This window comes from Elephas maximus, chromosome 14, assembly GCF_024166365.1.
Source record: "Elephas maximus indicus isolate mEleMax1 chromosome 14, mEleMax1 primary haplotype, whole genome shotgun sequence".
NCBI lineage: Eukaryota > Metazoa > Chordata > Mammalia > Proboscidea > Elephantidae > Elephas > Elephas maximus.
Genome location: NC_064832.1, coordinates 28,316,422 through 28,334,276, shown reverse-complemented (window position 1 = coordinate 28,334,276; position 17,855 = coordinate 28,316,422). Strand labels below are relative to the sequence as shown.

Genomic DNA, 17,855 nt, shown 5'->3' with positions numbered 1-17,855 from the left:
CTAAACTGTACGAGAATAAATTTCTGTTTGTTAAAACCATCCACTTGTGGTATTTCTGTTATAGCTGCACTAGATAACTAAGACAATCACCTAGCAACGAAAGTCACTGTGTAGCCTAAATATTCCACTGTATAGTAACTGTTTTTTTTATTCCTAGCAATTAACAAGCAATTTGTGGGGAGATTTTTGAAAATAAATATCCTGCTCCTTATCACAATTTTCCCTTAAGTAAAGCATCCATTACTGCTGATACAGTTTTACCGTGATGGTTGTAAAATGATGATTTAACAAATCTAGTGCTCCTCCTGCATTTTCCAGTTGGCCTACAATATTCTACTGCAAGCAAAGGGCCCTCCCGTGTCTCGATTCTTCAGTTACTATCTGCATGAAATTATAGATTCCGGTGCTTTTCGATTTCTGTATTTGCCTCTTTTTATGTATGCTTCCCCTTTCTCTTAATGTATATATGTTTATATACAATTCTCTTCTGAACCATTTGACAGTAAGCTGTACCAACATCATGGACTTCACCTTTAAATACTTACGTATGTATTTAATAATTTTGGTGTTCGAATTGTCCCAGATTTAGCTGTGGGAGCACCTTCAGTCTTGCTCCTGTGTCTCTGTAACATGCCCACATCATTTTGGGGGAACATTTCCTTATTTTTCTGGTATAACAAGATGTTCCAGGTTCATTGTGTACCCACCCTGCCCCAGCTATGGAATTAGCTATTTATCTAAGGAGCCCTGTTTCCTGGTAGTGGAAAATGGTATTAGATACCAAAGCTAGGTGTGCTCATTGCCACTGAGGTGTCAAATATGTATGATAATTCTAGGAAGTATATACACACACACACACTTACATACATACAAATACATATACAATGATATAGATTTAATTTTGAATTAATTATAACTGAGGTGATAACAGCAACATTTATAAAGTTCTGAATAAAGGAAGATGAAATCATAATCCATTAACTACACAATTCATGTCATTTCCATTTTTTCTTTTGGCTAATCTGTATATCTACATAATTTTATACGGTTGTATGATACAGTTTTCTTTGAACTTTTTTCACTTAACATGTCACAAGCATCTAAGTTATTATATCATTTTCACAATCTTCATTCTAAATTTCTCTGCTACATATCATTTAGAAGATTTTACCATTCCTCTATTGGTAGACATTTGTTTCCAATTTTACAAAATAATTCTGAAATGAACATTTTTATACATATGCCTTTTCTAATTTATTTTCTTGATTGACTGGAAAATTTCTCAGAATTGGGAATAGTGGCTTTGGTATATGTTTTGATATCTACTGACACTGATTGATTAATTAATTAACCTACTGATTAATTTACCTGAGTCCATACCAGAATTGGAGCCCTGGTGGCGCAGTGGTTAAGAGCTTGGCTGCTGAACAGAAGTTAGGTAGTTCGAATCCACCAGTCACTCCTTGGAAACCCTATGAGGCAGTTCTACTCTGTCCTATACGGTCACTATGAGTAGGAATTGACTCAGTGGCAATGGGTTTAGTTTTTTTTATTTCTTTAATACCAAAATTGGATAGAGATGAAAAATCGGTAGTCCCTTTTAGTAAAAAGCTGAAAGTCTAATAAAAAGAAGAGAAACTTTAAAGAAATTATAATGGGAAAAATGTATAAGAGGAGCAGTTACTGTGGGTTAGGAATAGGTGTCTCAGGAAAGTTCTTTGGGAGGAGTGACAGTTGAGCTGTGTCTTGAAGGATACCTTGGTTGAGCCTGCAGATTGTTATGTGTCATCCCCATGTAAAAGAGAACAGAAATCGGCCGTAGAAGGCATTTTAAGCATAGTCCATGGAGTATAAGAAAACAGTATGGTCACTGCTGGGCATGTTCAAGAAAATTCAAGTAGTTTGTTGTGATATGTAGCCTAGGTGCCCTTGTAGGAGTCAAGAAAAGTCAGCCTGATGAAGCTGCTAGAGGTCACATTATGAAGGGCCTTGCATGCCACCTTTATGTTGATATAATTGAAAAATCTTAAACCAGTGAGTAATATAATCAGATTTGCATTTCAGAAATTTACTTTGAGCAAGGGTATGGAAAGCAGATCAGAAAATGCAAGAAGGTGGTAAGGAGTTCTTCAGAGGAAATAAATACTTGGACTAGAGAAGTACAGTGGGGGTGAACATACATGAAGTATAAAAGGAATTGGATTTATTTATTCAGTACTAATATAAATATTCCAAAGTAGCTACTTATTTAGCACCTACTCTGTGCTGTGTACTATGCTAGGCACTGAGCATATAAACCAAACCAAACCCATTGCCGTGGAGTCAGTTCCAACTCACAGCAACCCTATAGGCCAAAGCAGAACTGCCCATAGGGTTTCCAAGGAGTGGCAGGCAGATTCGAACCGCCAACCTTTTGGTTAACTGCCAAACGCTTAAGCACTGCACCACCAGGGCTCCACTGAGCATACAGGGGTAGACAAAACAGTGACAGCTCCTTCCCTTATGGTCTAGTCTAGTGAGAGAAAACAGACATTAATGTAATAATCATACAAATCACAACCGTGATCAGTACTATAATAGAAAAGTGCAGGGTGACATGAAAGCGTACACCATAGGCAACTAACACTGGAGATTTATGTAAGACCTTTCTATGGTGGGGCGGTTAACATGAGACTAGAAAGATGAATAGGAATTAGCTAGGCCAAAAACAAAGGAAGAGCATGTGTCAACATCCTGAGTAGGAAGGACCAGAAAATGCAAGCCCATATGGCTGATGCAGAGTAAGTAACAATGGAGAAAGGTGAAAGGTAAGACTAAAGAGGTGTAGGAGCTAGATGTGCAGAGCCTTGTATATGGGGAGGAGGGAGAAGGAGGTATGCAGCACGACTTCTAGGTTTCTGGTGTAGGCAGCTGAGTAGCTACCAGTGCTGTTTCCTGAGAGAGGGAAAATACAACAGGTTTGGTTCATTTTGATATGTGACATGTTGATTTTGAGATGCTTGTGGGCTAAGTACATTTCCCCTCTCCCCCACCTTAGAGATAACTGGAGATGGGGTTGGGACTGGATTTCTGGTTTGTTGTTGTTAGGTGCCGTTGAGTCAGTTCCGACTCATGGCGACCCCATGCACAACAGAATGAAACTCTGCCTGGTCCTGCGCCATCCTCACAATTATTGCTATGGATGAACCCATTGTTGAAGCCACTGTGTCAGTCCCTCTCGTTGAGGGTCTTCCTCTTTTTTGCTGACCCTCTACTTTGTCAAGCATGATAGGGACTGATCTCTCCTGATAACATGTCCAAAGTAAGACATAGTCTTGCCATCCTTGCTTCTAAGGTGCATTCTGGCTGTACTTCTGGTTTAGAAGTCTGGAATTTAGGGAAAAGGTCTGGTTTGGATATTGTCTAGATTTAGTAGTTGACAGATTACTGTAGATGGTAGTTTAAACTCTGGGATTGGGTGAGATCACTGAGGGAGGTATGTAGAATGATAAAAAGGCTTACCACAGAATCCCAGTAAACGCTGTTTGGTAGCTATACAAATATTTAAAAACGTATACATGCGAAAATTCACCATAAGTAGTCAAAACACAAGATAAACTTTGAAAAATATTTGCAACATGTAAAGGAGATCCAAACCAAAACTAAATCCACTGCTGTCAAGTCCATTCAGACTCACAGCAACCCTATAGGACAGAGTAGAACTGCCCCATAGGACTTCCAAGGCTGCAATCCTTATGGAAATAGACTGCCACATCTTCCTCCCGCAGTGATAGTGGGTTTGAAATATCAACCTTTAGGTTAGCTGAGCGCTTTAACCACCACACCACCAGGGCTCCTTATAAAGGAGATAAAGGGTTAATATTCTCAACATATAAAGAGATGTCTTTAAGAAAAAAAGAATAGCTCTGTATACAGTTAACAAAAGAAAAATTATAATTATTGAAAAAAATTATAAATACAAAACTATAATGGTATAATTACTTACCTATCCATCCATCTTGTATTTATAAATGTAAAGTTGTAAATTATTTATAAATGATTTATAAAATTGTAGATTTATAAATACAAGATGGATGACTACAACTACTCATTAAAACACTCAGAGGAAAAATAGAAGAAAAAATTCTTAGCCCATATTAGGTTATAGTATAGTAGACTACAGCATAGCACTGTATGGTTCCCAGGCTGTACAGTTTGTGATAGGCCATTAGCAACAGTGCCAAGGAAGAAAGGCCTGTCAGTCTGCTGCCATAAAGATTACAGTCAAGAAAACTCTATGGCGCCCAGTTCCACTCTGTAAGACACGGGGTTGCCATGAGTCGGAATCGCCTCCATGGCAATGTATTTTTGGGTTTAGTATAGTACAGTTAAAAAGATACAGGTTAAGAAGCCAGTCTAAAATGTGGCATTGTTGACACTGTGAAACTATGCTTTGAAGGAACATTAGTGTTCTATGAACTAGTTAATGATTCTTAAACTTTGAGATTTGCTGAAAGTCATAGACCCTCTCTCTATAATAATCCACAGATGTAAAGTATTGGTATATAATTTCAGAGATGGGTGATGGTCCATGGAGTTCCTGAAGCAACATAAAGGAACTATTCGTACCTGTGGTAGGCATTGTAGCAGCTCCCTTCCCCCAAAGATGTCCATACTCTCATCTCCAGAATCTGTTACATTACATTGCAAGGGATAATTAAGGGTTTTGATGGGATTCAGGTTGTTAATCAGCTGACCTTAAAGTAAAATAACAATCCTGGATTATGTGAGTGGGCCCAGTGTTATCACAAGGGTCCTTTAAATGTGGAAGATGGAAGTGAGTCAGTGTCAGAGTGATGCAAAGTGACAAAGACTCAACTGGCCATTGCTGGCTTTGAAGATGGAAGGGGCCATGAGCCGAGGGATGCAGGCAGCCTGTAGTAGCTGAAAGGGCAAGAAAACGGATTCTTTCCTAGAGCCCTCAGAAAGGAAGACAGCTCTGCTGACACCTTGATTTTAGCCCAGTGAGACCCGCTTTGGACTTCTGACCTCCAGAAATGTAAGATAATACATTTTGGTTATTTTAAGCCACTAAGTTTGTTGTAATTTGTTACAGTAGCAATTTGTCATTAGTTGCCTTCAAGTCAATTCTAACTCATGGCCATGCCATTTGTGCAGAGCAGGACTGCTCCACAGGGTTTTCAAGGCTGTGATCTTTACGAGGCAGATGGCCAGGCCTGTGCTCTGAGGCATGTCTGGGTGATGTGAAACCACCAACCTTTCAGTGAGTAGTAGAGCACTCAGCTGTTTGCGCAACTGTTCCTATTCCTATATAGTCATGTGCTGCATAACATCCATTCAGGCAACATGGTCCCAACCTCCATATAGGTATATACAATGGTTAGTTATAACAGATGGGTGCTGCTCTGCGCTGTGCATCAAAACATTATTATTACTATATTATTATGTTAAAGATGTTTTGGTGTATCTGGTATTATTATGTTCAAGATGTTTTGGTGTATCTAGAAGTGTTTCCTTAATGTTTTTTAAATGAATAGAAAGGTACGCTATATACTAAGACGAACATTTGACTAACTGATGTTAGATAGAAGCTGTACCTAACTGTTCTGATTTATGTACAGATTTGACTTAAAGACAGATTCAGTAATGGAACTCTTTTGTAATCTAGGGACTACCTGTATATAATATGGTGTTCACACAACATCCAAATCACACAACATCGTATTTCACAGAACATATTGTGGACATCAAGTGACATATGACTGTATTAGCAATAGGAAACTAATGTAATACGTAGACAGCCATTTTGTACGTGTGTTGATGTGTGGCTATGGTAGTGAATACATACATATAGACACTACATACATACGGAAAGAGACATATTTCCTGGTTTTGAAAGTTCCATAATGGCAGGGACCGTGTCTGTCCTTGTTCCGTGTCCGCAGCACAGTTACTGGTATTTATGAATATTTAATGAGAATGAATGATATTCAGCAAAGAGCAACATGGACACTAATTGCTCTGCCACCTGAACAAATCTGAGAATCACTGGTTTTAATGTTTGTTTTATGTGTTCTTATAATCTGTGAGTTAAAATTATAAATAATGGTAAATATTTGTTATGTATTGAGTGTGAAGGCTGTTTTCTGGTTGGGATAAATTGATATTTACTGAGTACCCATTATGAACAAGATATTCTGTGTAAGACTGTTTTATACTTGTTTATTATGTGTTTAAAACAGTGTGGTATAAATGGTTATGTTTAGGCTTTTCCCCCTCCCCAGGAATATTATAACTAGTCAGCTAGAAGAATTATAATAAAGGCAAAAAAGCCAAGTGTTAATAATGGCTAGTTTAAAAATGTTTCTAATCTTGGAAACAACTTAAGTGTCCTTCAGCAGATGAATGGATAAACAAAATGTGGTGTATCCATACAATGCAGTATTCAGCTCTAAAGGGAAATGATGTTCTGATATGCACACCACATGGATGAACCTTGGAAACACTACATTAAGTGAGATAAGTCAGACACAAAAGGACAAATACTGTGTGATCCCACTTATGTGAAATATCTAGAATAGGTACATCTACCAGGACAAAATAAGATTTGTGGTTATCAGCAGATGGGGGAGGAGGGAAAGGGGAGTGAAAAAAAAATTTGGCATCAAGATTTTGTGTGTGCGCATGGTGGGGGGTTGATTCTGAGAAAAAGGCATTAATAAGAAAAAATTAATGATTCAGAAGAAAATATAGCAGTATCAAGTAAATTACGAATAAACCAAATAAAAGTTTTAAATGTGTCATATATCCATAACCCACCTACTGCCGATAGCTATTTATTTTCTACAGTTTTTTATTTTTCAAATTTAGTATTTACCTGGAATTTTCAAGTTAAACTTCTAATCATGTTAAGCACATACATTTTAGTTTTCAAAATACCACACTTAGGTATTTTTCTGTGCCTTTTTTGTTTAATAATTTGATAAAAAGTCGTTCATCTTTTTTAGGGCTGGCCAAAAACTGTTCAGTGCAATACAGCATCTAGTCTACTACTAAAATCATGTACCTGTACAGCATTTAGAGGAGACCTGGCGGCACTGTGGTTAAGTACCTGCCTGCTAACCAAACGTTCAGCCGTTCAAACCCACCAGCCACTCCATCTGTTTCCACAAAGATATTACAGCCTTGGAAGTCCATGGGGCAAGTTCTGTTCTGTCCTGTAGGGTCACTGTGAGTTGAAATCAACTCAAAGGCAAGGTTTTTTGTTTTGTTTTGTTTTAATACAGTTAACTGAAATTTGTTGGTAGGAATATGAGTTTTTCCCACAGATTAACCCATCCACATCCTCTTTTTAAAACGCAGGCTTGCATTTTTAGATGTTGAGAATATCTTTGTTTTGTTAAATAACTTTGATAATTTCTTTTCCCTATAGCTTTTTTTTTTTTTTTATTTTTATAGCTAAGCAGAAACCCTGGTGGTGCTCCTTGGAAACTCTACGGGGCAGTTCTACTCTGTCCTATAGGGTTGCTATGAGTCAGGATCGACTCGACAGCAACCGGTTAACGGGTAGCTACATATTAAAAAACAATCAGAAAATCCTCCTTAGAGGTTACATAAGTGTTACATAACTAAGTGCTTTAAGTAATTAGGTATCAGCTTAAGTGAACACACTATTTACACACATAGGTTTATTTTGCAGTTGGGTAGATTGTTTTAATGAAAGATCAATATAAGTATAATGCATAAATGTTTCAGATGACCCTCAAAATAGTTTCTTTTCATCTTATACGATTTTTAAATTGTCAGTCTTACACTGAGGAAAAATTTATACAGAAAATGTACTTCTGTTTTGGGAAATACACTTTGCATGGCCTAGAGCTTCCATTTTTAGAAGTGGTTAGAGCAAATTCATATACTACATAGCATTTTCACTCTGATTCTGTCAAGACTGTGGTGCTTTAAGGTTTTTTTTTTTTTCCTGTATGAAGAGCTGCTTTGCTTCAATAATTTGGTCACAAATAAAAGGACTGAACTAAATTTGTTTATGAAAAAAAAATTTTTTTTTAAAATAATGTTTAAGATTTATTGAGAAAGTATAAACTTTTTTTTTCCTCTACCAATAAGGATATCTGGACAGGGATAAATACATTTGTTTCAATTATCCACTTTCTAAAATTAGTGTGAAAATGCTGGCCTTAGATCAACTATTAAATACGATGTTTTTTAACATTGTTTTTTAAAATGATGTAAATTCCATAAGAGCTTAATAAAGGAAACTTAGTCCATTTCTAGGTTTGGAATCATAGCATCTTAAGGTTAAAACATGCCACCCATTGTTGAAATCCCTTCTGGAGCTACTGGGGAACAGTATGGTCCCACCCACCTGTGAGAACCCTTTGAATCTGACCATTACTGTTTTCAATCCTGAAAACAACTGGATTTCTCCCTCTGCCTCCCAAACATTCTTAGTTTCTTTAATAGTTTTACGGTTTTACACCATTTACCATCTTCATTCCTTCTGGTCACTCTCCAGTTTCACAGGGCCCCTCTCAAAAGGTGACACCCAGATGGCAAATCATACTTTGTATGGTCTGAAATCTATCCAGGGTTGGTTATTAACCTTTTGTTTCCTGGCCATTAAAGTCTTTATATTTGTGGAGCAATTTTAGATAATAAAAAGGACTGATAAATAATAGAAATGGATCTATTCTTGACAATTTATAGGAAGAAAATTATAAAGTTTTAACACAATAAACTACATTGAGTAAAAAAAAACTTAAAAAAATTACAACTCATGGGCTTCTCAGAGAAATTCCTGACTTGGGATGAATCTGGGCCTGGAAGCTGGGGAGGGTAGGGAACCAGGAATCTATTAACATTCCTTTCTTATGTTTAGTAAACAGAAGTAAAATTGAGACCCTCTGGTCTACAGTAGGATATGGCTGAGGATGTGTGACCAGTTTTCCAAGACAGCTGAGACTCATGCTATGTTTCTATTTCTAACTGATAAAAATTATTTCTTGTAGACCTAATCTGTGGGGAAATAAGGAGAATAAAATAAAATACAGCACATTCTCTTTTGGCCAAGAAATGCTTATGTGTTTAAAACAAATGAACTTGTTAAGGCAGCTCTGGAAGAAGTAATTTATTTTAAATAGGTGAACAGTTTATAGCTCTTGTGGGAACAATTTTTCCTTGCTTTTCTTCATCATAGGATTAGGCCCTATGTTTTTAATTTAAGTCCTTTAATTTTTGCTGTTAACATTTAATTTACTTGATGACCCCATACTGTTAACTTTTGACCTAGTGAACTAAGGACAACATATACAAAGTGCATTCCTAGTTTTAAAGAAACTCTTTAAAATAATGAGATGGGTCTGATATGAAATAAGATTAAATTCATTTCAGCTTTCCATGTACAGAATTATCATACATATTTGATCAAAGAACTTTTTCCCCTTACTGAAGGGTGTACCTTTATGAGCATTGAGATTTTTTTTACGGCTAGATGTTTATGCCATTGGCAAAACAATCCAAAGCTGACGTGACTTAACTGTGGTACTTTTAATAAACTTCAAGACTGTGAATGTAGTACATTGGATACAAAACGTAACAAATTCTTGTAGCATGCAATTAAATATAATGATCCTCCTGTCTACGTTTATTTATATCCAGATATCCTTTTGTTTTATATAAAGTTGAAATTCCTGAAGTTGAGTCCTTTAGAAGTAAAAAATGGTAATAGATGCAGTTGTTAATTATGATAAAGTTCCAGGTTCCTTCTTAAAGCACTTGGTGTAAAAATACTTTTCACATGGCTTTAGTTTGTACTTAAAACTTGAAGTGTAGACTTGCTTTTGAACATTTTTTCCCTAATTATAAAATACATGTATATTAGAAAAAAATTGAGAGAAAAAAAAACCGGAATGATTGGAAGGATTGCTTCTGAAGGCCTCTTGACAATACACTGCTCTCCCCTTTCCTTCCCAATAAGACTCTGTCTTTTGTATATTAATGTTACTGGATATCATTCATTTAGGGTTATTGAATACTGTACTTTATAGTTATTCTTCCCTAGGAAACTGCATTTTAACATCTGATGGAATAAAAGGTTCTGTCTTTCAGGCATCAGAGAGCAAAGTAGGAAACACTTGGGGATGTAAAGCGACCTCTCCTTTCTACTTAAAAAAAAAAAAAACCTAACTTGTTCCTGTTGGATAGATTCCGACTCAAAGTGACCCTATGGGACAGAGTAGAAATGCCCCGTAGAGTTTCCACGGCTGTAAGGTTTACAGAAGCAGACGCCACATCACAGATCCTGTGAACCAAGTGTCCCAATGTAGCATTTGCTTCTGTAAAGATCACAGCCTTGGAACCCCCTAAGGGGCAGTTCTACTCTGTCCTGCTGGGTTGCTGTGAGCCAGAATCAACTCATTGGCAGCAAGTTTGGTTTGGTTTTTGTTTAATGTTTACCAGAACACTTTCAATGAATTGGTGGCAGAATTCTGTGTTGGATGGAAAAATAGATTTATTACAAGAGATTTATATCATTTCAAGGCTTTTTATTTTTTCTTCAAAGCAGAAATAAAGGATGATAAAAGGGAGCAGTTATAGGATCAGAGAGAAGTTTAACATATTTATAAAATGTGGAGAGTCAGCAGAGAAGAGATTAAAAAGAAGAAATAAAAGTGAAGCAAGATTCTGTAGAGATGAAAGGGATCAAGGGTGTAGGTAAAGGTATTAGAGAATGGATAACTCCTCCTCTGAGACTAGAAGGAAGGAGGTGATAGTCATATGTAAATGTGAGGCAAGAAGTTGAGAGAGTTTGTAGCTGGTAGTTTTGATTTTTCCTTAAGAAGGCATAAAAAAGATAAGGGCATAGGTGCAGTAACAGTTTGAGTTGAAGTAATGGTATAAAAATGTATGCCCTAGGGAATGAAGGAATTACCTAGGGGACAAGGTTATTAGCAGAAGAGACTGCCGTACCTGGGAATCTAGGTGAGACAGGAAAGATAATGAAGCTATGTGGGAGATCGTGGTTTAAAAGGAAAGGTGAGAGTTGAGGAATGGAGGTGAACATCAGGTAAAAAGCAGGTGCTTGGGAGTTATGGAGTGAAAAACAGGAAGGATAAGTGGTGTAGTCATGGATCGGTGTACTGGAGTTCAGGCTGTGAAGCAGTTTCCTGGAAATCAGAAGGGTGAAGATGTGGCTTTGGATATGGACTGCTGAATGAAGCAGAGTGGTTGTGAGAACTGGTAGAATTCATGGTGGTTGGGTGGGTTGCCCATGTGGACACTGATGTGGCACATGATGATGGCAGCAAATGCAGAGGGGACAGATAACTGTGAGTCAAATGCCAAAGTCCCCAGTGAACAGGGAGGGAATGACGGGACAACTAAGTAATGAGGATGAAAGCGGAATAGAAAATTGCCAAGATTGTTTGATCATGCCTTTTTTTTTTTTTTTTTTACCTTCTCAATAACAGCCCTGAAAGCAAGGATTCTGTCTTATTCAATGCTGCAAGTATTTCCTGAATTAATGAATAAGCAAATAATGACATCATGTTGACTAAGTATGGCAGGAAAAAATTTTTTTTTTCATAAAAAGCAATTAATATTAAAGAAAATACAGTGAAACCTATGAGAGCCGGAACTCAATGGGACTGCCTTGTTTTTCTTGGTCTTGTAAGTTTTCCACCTTTGACAAGGTGCAGTCTTACCACTTTCCTATCACTCTCTATTAGTGGAAAATATTTGAGTTTTCCTTCTCTGACAGGTGTCCGAGATGAAACGGTATACAGGTTCCAGCTTTCACAGGTTTTACTGTACAGATGAGCAAGACATAGAAAAAAATTAATAACCTCAGGAATAACCAATGTTAACACCTCATTAATAAAGTTTCATATCTGTTTTTTCTTCACGTACATGTGTATTTTTTTTTCCCCTAGCAGTAAATATTTAGCTACTTTATTGGCTAGGTAAGTATTTGGTTATGGAATATTAGGCTTTGTCCTGATTTAACCAGTTACTGATTTGGGGGCCTTTTGTTGATTCCAGTCCTTCTCTACTGGTAAAAGGAACAACCTAATAGCTACATTTTTATCTTATTTCCTTACAATGGAGTCTTAGAAGTAGATTTTCTGATAGGGTCTTTAAAACCCAAACAAAACTCATTGCTGTCCAGTCAATTCCAACTCATAGTCACCCTATAGGTCAGAGTAGAACTGCCCCAAAGGGTTTTAAAGGAGTACTGGGTGGATCTGAACTGCCAACCTTTTCATTAGCAGTGGTAGCTCTTAACCACTACGCCACCAGAGTTTCCAATAGGGTCTTTAAGAGGGAGACTGTTTATTTCTATTTTAGATGTATTTCTAACAAACTTGGAAGGACTGGGAAGGCTTCACAAAGTAAGTGCTAGCTCAGCTGGATCTTGAAATGTGAATAGGATTTCACACATGGGAGCCCTGGTGGTGCAGTGGCTAAGAGGCTGCAAACCAAGGGGTCAGCAGTTGAAATCCACCAGCCGCTCCTTGGAAATCCTATGGGGCAGTTCCACTCTGTCTGTAGGGTCACTAGGAGTTGGAATTGACTTGACAGCAGCGGGTTTGGTTTTTTCATACCAGAGTACCTGATATATTTGGGGAATGTTTCTATAGTATTAGGGTTTGTGGTTGGATGGTGGCAGGAGTTAAAATTGTAAAGAAATGTTATGAATCCGATCGCTAAGGAGTTTTGCTTTTATCTTACAGAGAAAGTGGTTGTTGTGTTGATTAATTAAATGCCAGTGATGCGTGTGATAAAGTCATTATTCTGTAAGTATCTTAGCAGTTCAATATTTTTAATGTAATTTTTATTGATATAAAACAAGTTATAGACTTCACAGGTCATTAGTGTATATGTCACTGAATTTACGTCCATATAATTAGTACGCGGAAACCCTGGTGGCATAGTGGTTAAGTGCTACGGCTGCTAACCAAAGTGTCGACAGTTCGAATCCACCAGGCGTTCCTTGGAAACCCTGTGGGGCAGTTCGACTCTGTTCTATAGAGTCGCTGTGAGTTGGAATCGACTCGACGGCACTGGGTTAGGTTTTTTTTTTTTTGAATTAGTGCCTAGATCAAGAAAAAGAACATTACCACAACCCATAAGTGCCCTTATGCCCCTTCCAATCATACAACCCTAGCCAAAGGAATAAGGATAGATTTTGTGATGTGATGAAATTTGTGTTTTAGGAAGGCAATTCTGGCTGTAATACCTGGAATGGCTTACACTGAAGACAGAATGATGGCAAGAAACCAATTATGAAGATTCTACATTGTTTCAGTGGTTCAAGTGAAAAAGGGGCCTGGGAATGGAGAGTATAGTGTTCATAATGATGACCCTAAGTCACTAAGAAAAGATTAAATTATGTTGTTAATGCTGTAAATATTTTCTTAAAAATAATTTTTTAAAGTTTTAGGTTAGGAATAAGCAAAAACAAGACGGTGCCTTGGAGCTCAGTACTTAGCTTTTTTCATTTGTATATTTTATAGTAGTAATTATATAAAGGCTTTTTGTTGTTATTGGCTGCTGTCAAGTTGGCACCTGACTCAATGACCCCACGCACAATAGAGCAAAACACTGCCCAGTCCTACCCATCTCCATGATTGGCTGCAGATCGGACCATTACGATCCATAGGATTTTCACTGACTGATTTTCAGAAATAGATAACTAGGCCTTTCTTCCTAGTCTGTCTTAGTTTGAAAGCTCCCCTGGAATCTGGTCAGCATCAGAGCAACATAACAAGCCTCCACTGAAGGACGAGTTGTGACTGCATAGTGCATTGACCAGGAATTGAACCCTGGACTCCTGCACGGAAAGTGAGAATTCTACCACTGAACCATCACTGCCCTCATGTACAAAGGCTTAGATAGTATAGAATCAATACTGGGCCTGACACAAGAAAAACCCAACAACTCTGTAATATACTTCAGAGTCTGTTTTGACATTTTAGGGTGAGAGTTGTAAAATACATCTGACATTGTTAATAATTATTACTGGATTGACTGGCCTCATCTGTTTGCGTGGCTTAGAGTAGGAAAGCAGCTAGAGAAACTAAATGGCTTGCTGGATACCACACTGCAGAACAGTCGCAAAGTTGGGACTATAGTTTGGGTTTCTTGACTCCCAGTTGGGGGCCCTTCCATTTATAGCAAAAGGAAAAGAGTTACATGTAACAAGAGATGGTGTTTACTCCCTCCTGGACCACAGAACCCTTTTTAAACTGTGCTAAGAACAGTCTTTTTTCTTTCTTTTCCCCTCTCCTTCCTTTCAACCTTTTTATTGAGGGGGCAGAGGGGTGTAAGTCATAAGCACCCCTCAGATCTCAGAATTAATAGGTTAAGAATATTTTAGTGCTATCTAAGAAACAAAGTATACCGTTTTGAATTTTCTTGTCTCTCAAATCTGGCACACAGGCATACAGCTGAGGACAGTATCATTTTAGAATGCAATACAGAGAAGACATGAGGCAGACTGCTGGGAAATGAAAAAGCCGGAATAAAAATAAACAAATCAGTGCTTCCTAAATGAAGACTTCTTTGGTAGAAGAAAGAATATAGGTCACAAGGTGAGTTAGCAGAGGTCCCTGATTTGTAATTTTTTAAGATTTCCATCTAGTGATATTCTAAGATACTTATCAAATTATGAGTTTTATCATTTCTTCTTAAATCTAAAAACAAGCCAGGAGTTCAAGGAGTAGGCACAGAGTGACCCTATTTTATTCTGTAAGCTTCTGGTTCGAGCTGTTAGGCAGACAAAAGAGATTCATATAGCTTTTATGCTCTCTTCTTATAAATGACATATTTGGTCATAAATGCTAATATTTCAGGAATGGGAAGGATTTGACCTGGTCTTGTCTAATAAGGTTTACTCAAGAATAATGCACTTATGTTGTTAGCTGTAGGTTCAAGCATTAGTTCTTGCTCCTACTTGGCAGTCTGGTATTGGCATATAAAGGAGTTACATCAAATTTAGTTTTAGCCTGCCAATCTATCTGGTATAGCATTATCCTTCATATTCAGTTTAAAAATCATGGGGCTCTAAAATCAACATAACAAAGTATTAATAGGCTTATACAGGCAGAGTAATAACTGTGTTACAAGAAACTGAGCAGAGATTAAGTGTCTATGGTTTGAATTACATATTCTCACTAGGAATGTGTTTTGTAATTGTGATTTTTCAGGTGATTCATTTTAAACCGTTAGAAAATTGTGAGGGAGAAAGGGAAGGGATAATATCCAAGTTAGATGTATAATTCACTTGGTTACCAGGGGATTTTAAATTACTTTTTCTCGGTTACATTTTCATTTGGTAGACTTAACAGTTTTCTGTCTTCCATTTTACTTTGTAAAAAAGCATGGCCGTGCACAGGTGAGAAAACTGAGGCTCAAACAGGTTGTGTTTTAATATGTGGAGGAGTCTGATGTGTATCCAAGTTTATCTGTCCCTAATATCTATGTTTTTAACCACTGTTCTTAGAATAAAATACATTGGTGTATTATAGAACAATTCTTACCGACACTCATCTCTGCCCACAAAAAGAATTACTGAAACACCCACCATCCTCAATTTCTTTCTTTCCCTCCCTCTCACTTTTTCTTTTCAGAGTGCTCTGTAGTTTTTAATGCCAGTAAATATTCTAAAATTATTTCTTTCATTAGGAAGGGGATTAAATATGTTGCCAAAGTCGTCTAGCCTTATGCAGAACTACATCCTAAACTTATCCTGTGGTATGTTATTCAGCTACTGCATTATAGTTCCTTAAATAATGAGCTCTAGACTGAGCACTGCTTAACAAATCATATGAGCAAGACCCAAAGAATCAAACTTTTCCATGTAGCTCAACTGTATCCCAGAACAGAACTCAAGAATATTTATAGGAATAGAAAAATATCCAGTGCCCAACAAGATAAAATTCACATTGCCTTGTATCCAATCAAATCACACTTCTAGAGATAAAAATGACAGTGTTTGAGATGAAAAATTCACTGAATGACATTAATGGCAGATTACACATTGCAGAAGAAGATATTTATGAACTTGAAGAGACAGCAATAGAAACCATCCAAATGAAATGGAAAAAAATGAATTAAAAAAAAACCAAACAAAACATTGATGAGCTGTGAGAATAATGTCTAGAGGCTTCATATATGCAAATGGAGCCCCCAGAGAGAGGAGAGAGGTAGGGGAACAAGAGATATTTGAAAAATAATGCCCAAAATGTTCTAACTTTGATGAAAACTATTAAAGAACCCAAGAAACTTCTTGCATCCCAAGCATATGCACACACACACAAAGAAGAAAACCCACACCAGCGTACATCAGAATCACACAGCTCAAGATCAGCGATGGATGACAGATTTCTCATCAAAAACACTGCAAGTGCAAAGACAGTGGGACAACATCTTTAAAGTTCTAAAAGAAAAACACCCTTAACCTAGAATTCTATAGCCAACAAAATATTCAAAAATAAAAACAAAGATGTTTTTAGAGCTAGGAAAACTAAAGTAATTTATTGCTAGCAGACCTGTACAACAAGAAATGTTAAAGTCATTCAGGAAGAAGGAAAATGATACCAAATAGAAATACTGATCTTCTCAAAGAAATGAAGAGCACTGGAAATGGTAATTACATGGATAAATATATAGGATTTTTTTCTTATTATTTAACCTCTTTTAAAAAGAACCAACTAAACAACAGTACTTACAGCATTGTGGGATTTACAATATGCATAAATAAAATACATGACAACGAAATAAAATAAAGGCTGGGGGGTGAAATAGAATGTACTATCGTGAGGCTCTTCTGCTATATGTAAAGTGGTATAATATCATTTGAAGGTAGAATGTAATAAGTTAGAGTTGTAAACTTTTACCCCTATATAAGGTCCCTGGGTGGCACAAACGGTTTGCTCTTGAGTACTAACTGAAATGTTGATGGTTCAGATCCACCCACTGACACCATGGAAGAAAGGCCTTATGGTTTGCTTGTGTAAAAATTATAGCCAAGAAAACCCTATGGTGCAATTATACTCTGTAATACATGGGGTGTCATGAATCAGCTTGACTCAATAGCATTGGGTTTGGTTTTGGTTTTGGTTTTTTTTTAACACCTAAAGCAACCAGTCCAGTTGGGCCAATCATGATAAATGGAGAAAAGACTGAAGTTGTCAAGGATTTCATTTTACTTGGATCTATAATCGACGGCACTGGGGTCTGGGGTGGGATAATCAACACCCATGGAAGCAGCAGTCAAGAAATCAAAAGGTGCATTGCATTGGGCAAATCTGCTGTAAAAGACCTCTTTAAAGTGTTGAAGAGCAAGGATGTCACCTTGAGGACTATGGAGCGCCTCACACAAGCCATGGTGTTTTCAATCACCTCATATGCATGCAAAAACTAGACAATGAATAAGGAAGACCGAAGAAGAATTGACGCTTCTGAATTGTGTTAGCGAAGAATACTGAATATACCACGGACTGCCAAAAGAATGAACAAATACGTCTCGGAAGAAGTACAACCAGAATGCTTCTAAGAAACAAGGATGGCAAGACTACGTCTCACATACTTTGGACACGTTGGAGGGATCAGTCCCTGGAGAAGGACATCACACTTGATAAACTAGAGGGTCAGCGAAAAAGAGGAAGACCCTCAATGAGGTGGATTGACACAGTGGTTGCAACGATGGGTTCAGGCATAGCAACAATTTTGAGGATGGTGCAGGACCTGGCAGTGTTTCGTTCTCTTACACATAGGGTTGCTATGGGTTGGAACAGAAACAACAAGGCAACCCGTAGAATAACAAAATAGTTATA

General features: G+C 37.3%; 2 long non-coding RNA genes across 12 annotated transcripts in view; one reads left to right on the top strand and one right to left on the bottom strand.

The window, feature by feature from the left end:
* The window catches only part of LOC126058351 (uncharacterized), a 103,376-nt gene that overhangs the window by 41,527 nt on the left and 43,994 nt on the right, over positions 1-17,855 (bottom strand). The gene's annotated exons all lie outside the window — the stretch shown is intronic.
* Positions 1-17,855, top strand: part of LOC126058354 (uncharacterized) — a 66,998-nt gene that overhangs the window by 7,409 nt on the left and 41,734 nt on the right. The window contains exons 2-3 of the long non-coding RNA XR_007513206.1: positions 12,750-12,812; positions 14,458-14,609. This is a non-coding gene — a long non-coding RNA (uncharacterized LOC126058354). The remainder of the gene's footprint in view (positions 1-12,749; positions 12,813-14,457; positions 14,610-17,855) is intronic.